This window comes from Mirounga leonina, unplaced genomic scaffold, assembly GCF_011800145.1.
Source record: "Mirounga leonina isolate KUSES-001 unplaced genomic scaffold, KU_Mleo_1.0 Mir_125, whole genome shotgun sequence".
NCBI lineage: Eukaryota > Metazoa > Chordata > Mammalia > Carnivora > Phocidae > Mirounga > Mirounga leonina.
Window position 1 is genome coordinate 15,637,652 of NW_023270305.1, and position 6,219 is coordinate 15,643,870.

Sequence of the window (6,219 nt, forward strand, 5' to 3'; positions counted from 1 at the left end):
TGACAGGGTGCTTACACTACGACAGGCTCCACAGCGCACGGTAATTAAACTGCACATCCCCATTATCCTCTTTGCACAGAGGAGAAAACCCAGACTCAGGGAAGCGCTAACTGGCCCAGAGCTCCACTTGCATTACATAGTGGACGTCCATCCAAATGAATACGGGTGTCCAGCGTGGGGAAATAGCCTGGAAACATAAAACAGGTGATTCTAGAAGTGAAGTAGGCCAAGTTGCAAATAAATGTGCTGTAAAATAAAAACCTAGACAGGCAGGGTAGAATCTTCCCAAGGCTATGAGGACACAATGAGTTTCTCTGTTTCCAACTGGTCTGAAGAAGTCAGCCGTTTCCAGTTAATAATCTAGGATTTTAAAAATTAACTGTAGGGGCTAAGATTTATTTTGCTAAAGGATGTGTGGAGTTAACAGCAGTGAGCAAATCTTTTAATTAGAAAAAAAAATGAACAAACAAGGGCCGTGAGAAGCTGTAGACACAACAACTGGACATTTTACGTAACAGTAGTGTTGAAGAAAGACCATAAGCATGTTTAGAAGATTAAAGGCAAAGGAATTTAAAACATCAGACCAGAATAAGGCATTTTTTTTTTTTTAAAAAAGGCAGAAACTAAGAACCAATAGAATTTCTAGGAATTGAATATATTGGTATTAAAGAAAAATAAACTCCAGTAGAAGTATTTAAATAACAGATCAAACACTCAGTAAACCAACATTTCTTGTGAATTTACTGTATGCCAGGCACTGTTTTTAGTAGTCAGTCTGTATTGCTCAATAATTCTTACAACAGCCCAATGAGGTAGGCGTAACTATTATCCCCATCTTACAGAGCTAACTAAAGCAGATTCTGTGTGTTTTCACGTCTTTTTTTAAGAATGAAATTAGATTAAAAACAATAGTTTAAGGGGCACCTGGGTGGTTCAGTTGGTTCTCCCTCTCTCACTGGGAGAGACCTGACCTCCGGCTCAGGTCATGATCTCGGTCCTAGGATGGAGTCCCACATGGGGCTCCCTGCTCAGCGGGGAGTCTGCTTCTCCCTCTCCCTCTGCTCCCCCTGCTCATGCTTGCTCATGCTCTAAATAATCTTTAAAACAAAAACCAAAACAAAACAAAAACCCTAATAGTTCAAAAAATAGGTATTCAATAATTAACTCCCTTCCCATATCAGCATTCATTCTAATAGTTTATTCAAGGGGCTTTGTAAAACCACCATAACAACGAAAATATATTTGGCTCTTTACAGTTAACAAAACACTTTAATACATTCTCCTTTAGATCCTAAGACTTGGAAGCAAAGTACAGTATTTTTAAGAAAAAATATCCCAAACTTGGAAAGAAGACAGAAAAGTGACCTGTCGATGTTATTACCAAACTCATCTAAGAAATATTTAGTTATCTGTGGTTGACTTTGCTGTTTACTATTTGATTAGAGCCCACACACGATGAAGTTCTGTTGACTGGTGGATTTCTCACTGATAAAAAAAAGATTACAGTTTTATCACCCTATCAGACATTAACCAGTTTTGTATATTAGCAACATCCTTTCAGCATTCCTGTGACCAACAATGTAAATCTCCAGCCCTCAGATTCTCCCTTGAACCAGGCTTAACCACCCTAAGGATTCCCTCATTAATTACTGAGTTAAAGTTTTTGACATGTGCTCATCCTATAGTTGTATGAAAATTGCATTTTTCACTTTTTAAAAATTAAAAAAAGGAATGACTCTTTAAGAGAAAACAAATTTTTAAAAAATTAAGAGAAAATATATCAAACCTAAGGGTATCTTATAAAAACCTAGTAAAGTTGAGCAAGTGGGAACGGATAAGCCAGTAATCTCATCTCTAGGTGACAGTTCCCAAAGAAAACATTTGCAAATGCATCTCTCTAGGGTGTAGTGTGCAAGAATATTCACAGCAGTGTTTCATAAAAACAACAAAACTGGAAACATGGAGATCCATGTCCATCAATAGTGGATTGGGAAAATAACTTACAGTATGTTAATAACACACGAGCATTTATGCATCAGTAGAAAATGAATCACGACAGCTGCATTCATCAAGCTGGGTGAATCTTACAAATAATGTTGAAAGTTTTACAAAGAATACATGTAACATGATTCTATTTAAATATGGAGACAGGAAATCAATGTAACAATATCATAAAAATCAGTGAAGTTGTTACCTTTGAAAGGAGAGGATAGTGATGAAGATGGATGTACAGAGGGCTTCAGGAATACTAGAATTTTTATTTTTTTTTAAAAGATTTTATTTGACAGAGAGCACAAGCAAGGGAGCAGGAGAGGGAGAAGCAGGCTTCCCGCTGAGCAGGGAGCCTGACACGGGGCTCGATCCCAGGACCCCAGGATCATGACCTGAGTCAAACGCAGACGCTTAACCGACTGAGCCACCCAGGTGCCCCTAGAATTGTGATTTCTTAACATGAACTTGCTTGAGAACTATTCTTTAAATTGAATTTACATGCATTTCAGACTTTTTCTCTATATATATTTCATCGTATTTTTAAGTTAAAAAAATTGAAGAGGTTTTATACAAGAACCGAGCTAAATTAAGTTGCCTGTTTATCCAGTGACCAGTTGGAGGGAGTGGTTTTAGGCTCTCAAGCCTGAGGATATGCCTAGTAAAACCTCCCACTTTCCGAGCCAAGGTGAAAAGCCTGTCCCCAAGGGTCATATACAGAACCTGGATGAGTATTCATGACAAAGTGGCCACAGCAAAGGAAGCCTAAGTCAAAGTTGACCTAAGAAAAAAGGACCCCGCCTCGGGGCAGGCCCCAGATCCAGCGGGCCACGGAACCAGCCTCCCAAGAGCCGGCGGGTTTGGGGCCAGCATCTCAGCAACAAGGCACTCGTGTAGGGCAGCAAGAGCTCACCAGACTGCAGCAAAGGGCAGCTACATCCTGTAGCTCTGTGTGACGTCCAGAACACTTGTGCTCGGAGCCTGTCCCACGACTCTGGCAGCTCACACTGTGACACACCAAGGGCCAAGGGCATGTGTGCCCTCCCAGAAAGGCCCCGAGTCCACCCCTCTGGGGCCCCAGCCGCCCCAGCCAGTGACAAGTGAACAAGCCTGCTGCCATCGGGTGCTCTTGCAGGGGGTTGGGGGGGAGGCGGGGGCACGCATGGGGAAGAAAGGGAGGAGGAGGACAGGAAAGGAGAGAACAGAGGCTTCCCCTAAACGTGTTCGTCACGGACGGTGCTTCCAGCATTTGAATTTCATTCTCCACAACAAATGAAAGCCTCGAGCACAGCCAGGCTCGGGGACTAAAGAGTCCACACCAAGCAGCAGGTAGGAGAGCTGGAAATCAGACAGGAGCAAGAGGGGATCCAATCCTGGATCGTTAGGAACTACCCTCGTTTTTAACTGTAATCAAACAGTGATAAGGTCTACTTTTAAAAAAGGCCATTTGTGGATGAAATGAGAAAACGTTATGGGAAGAGGGTCTGGCAGAGTTGCTGCTTGATAACAAGGGGACTGTAATGCTTCTCCTCTCCAGGTACAACCTGTGCGAGAAGTCTGTCTGTGAGTTCTACCCTCCCCGCCCTCTGCAGTGCATCGCCTACCCTGGTTCTCCGTACATTCTCCACCTGAGCCTAAAAGAAAAGGATTGGCCCCCCGGCAAAGGCTCGGGCTCGAGCTGGTACCTAAGGGGAGGCACCTTCCTTGGGTGGAAGAACAGAGGCTAGAGCCCTGGGTCCCACACTCCAAGGTGAGCAAGTCAGCCACAGGGCAGGCCTTGGACTGCTCCTTTCTGAGCATTGTTAAGTTCAATTTTAACCTGTCAGCCTTTATGGATATTCCAAAAGACCTATGGTACAGTCTCCTCTCAAGTGCTATCATCTTGGGTTGGCCCTGAACTTGGGGAAGATCCAGGATCCAGGATACAAGAGGAGCAGGCTCTCATGACCTGTTCCCAAATCCCCTGAGAGCAGCGGCCTTCTCTGCCCACTCCGTCCTATTACAGAGTCCCCTGGCAAAGTCCGGTTTTAGGTTAAGTTTTTTCTGAACCTCTATCTCAAAGGTAAAAATGGGCCCGGGGTCCACGGCAGCAGCTGCAACAAGTGCCCCAAGCCAGCCCTCCCCAGGACTACCCCATCCTGGCCTAGATGCATCGCTGGCTACATTTTTCACAGTGTCCAGGACAAAATTAAAATACGAGGCCTCTTATTGAAAAATTAAGAATTTTTTGTGCTAGCAGAGCATTAAAAGCAGCATGGGGCCCTTTGAGAATGGGGTCCTCTGTGACTCACGGGTCACATGCCCACAAAGCTGTCCCCACCCCTAGACCATGTAGTGCTTTGTGCTTGCAAAAGCCAGAGTGACAAACCATCACCGCACTCGTGTCCCCTGTCTGGGGCGGGAGGGGAAAGGAGGCAGCCAAGGGGTGTCAACCCCCCAGAGGGCAAGTTCCCCAGGGCCCTGTGGCACAGCGGAGGAGGTCCTGCACAAAGTGAGGCCTACAGGGCAGCTTGGTTTTTTTCCACTTGCTAGAAAAATAGCTCAGAGCAGATCTCCTGTGACCAGCAGATCGATGATAATGTCATTATAAGTGGAGGCTCAGTTTCCACCTTTTTTCCGGTTCTATTTTTGTAACTCATTTTACACAGCAGGGGACATGCTCAGGATCTCTTTGGGTCTGAGATCCCCTGGGGAGACACAAGAACATAAGCAGTTTCCTGAATCGTCCCCAGGGCAGTCCTCCTTCCAGAAGGCCACCGGGGCACCTGTGACACCAAATCCCGGCTCGCTCTGTATCTCCTCCAGCGGCTGTTGAGAGTTCGGGGAGGGGCCGGGACCTGGTGCAGAGTGAACGCTCAGTAAATTTAGCTATTATTCATATGAAGCTCCTCAGTTTTCAGATTTCATTTGATTGCTTTCCTTGCTCTGCCAAATGCTTATTTATCCAGCTTTCCCCGAGTTGATGTTTAGGTTATTTCTAGGACAGGAACACGGTTACCAATAGGTGTCTTCATTCATTTAAATCTGTCAGCCAGCCAGTCAGCCTATGGAACGGAGCCTCATTCTCATGTGTCCTGGGCTGGGCGCGAGGAAACCTCCATGAGGAAGACACAGGTCACCTTCAAAGTTTTTACAAGGAGCTATGGTGCCGACATACTCTAGGTACCTGCAAATGTTAGTGACGCACTTCTTTCCAAGTTAAATATATAACTGTACTCCTATACCGATCTTAAAACATTCACGAAAATAGGAAATTTTTTTTTATTTTTTTAAACATTTTATTTATTTGACAGAGAGAGAGACAGCGAGAGAGGGAACACAAGCAGGGGGAGTAGGAGAGGGAGAGGGAGAAGCAGGCTTCCCGCTGAGCAGGGAGCCCGACGCGGGGCTCGATCCCAGGACCCTGGGATCATGACCTGAGCCAAAGGCAGACGCTTAAGGACTGAGCCACCCAAGCACCCCGAAAATAGGAAATTTTAAAGATAAAAATGAAATACCCATTTTGCTCTTGGGCACATACTATTATTTGGGGGCAGGGGGAGCGTTTTGATTGAATAGGGTTTCACTACTTTTTAAAATCTTGATTTAAAGCTTTGTAACTAGGGTGCCTGGGTGGCTCAGTCGTTAAGCGTCTGCCTTCGGCTCAGGTCATGATCCCAGGGTCCTGGGATCGAGTCCCACATCGGGCTCCCTCCTTGGCGGGAAGCCTGCTCTCCCTCTCCCACTCCCCCTGCTTGTGTTCCTGCTCTCGCTCTCTCTCTCTCTGTCAAATAAATAAAATCTTTAAAAATAAAAAAATAAAGCTTTGTAACTATTCATAGGTCTGGAATTTTATTACTAAACTTGCTTTCAAAGATTGGCATAGCTAAAAAAAAAAGATTTCTGGCAAAGATGCATAGCTCCAAATGGAAGACAGACCTTGTTAGTTGTATTAAATCATGATTCTCAATTATACAAAGGTTTTTGTTGAAATGTCACTAATAAAAAGCTCCTTCTCCCTGATGTCAATCGTTTTATTTAGCAACTTCTGCGGTGTTCCATTTTTCACAAGTGGGTTCAAAACCACACAGATATTCTTCATTTTGAAATTTCAGGAAGAGGTTTAAAGTTTACTTCCTAGTTTTTGTTTAATTTACAAAGTTTTTATAGATGCTCATCACGGTCCGTTACAGAACCACACAACAGTAACATTTCCAAACATCTGTTTTCAAAATCAACTCCCACCCCCAC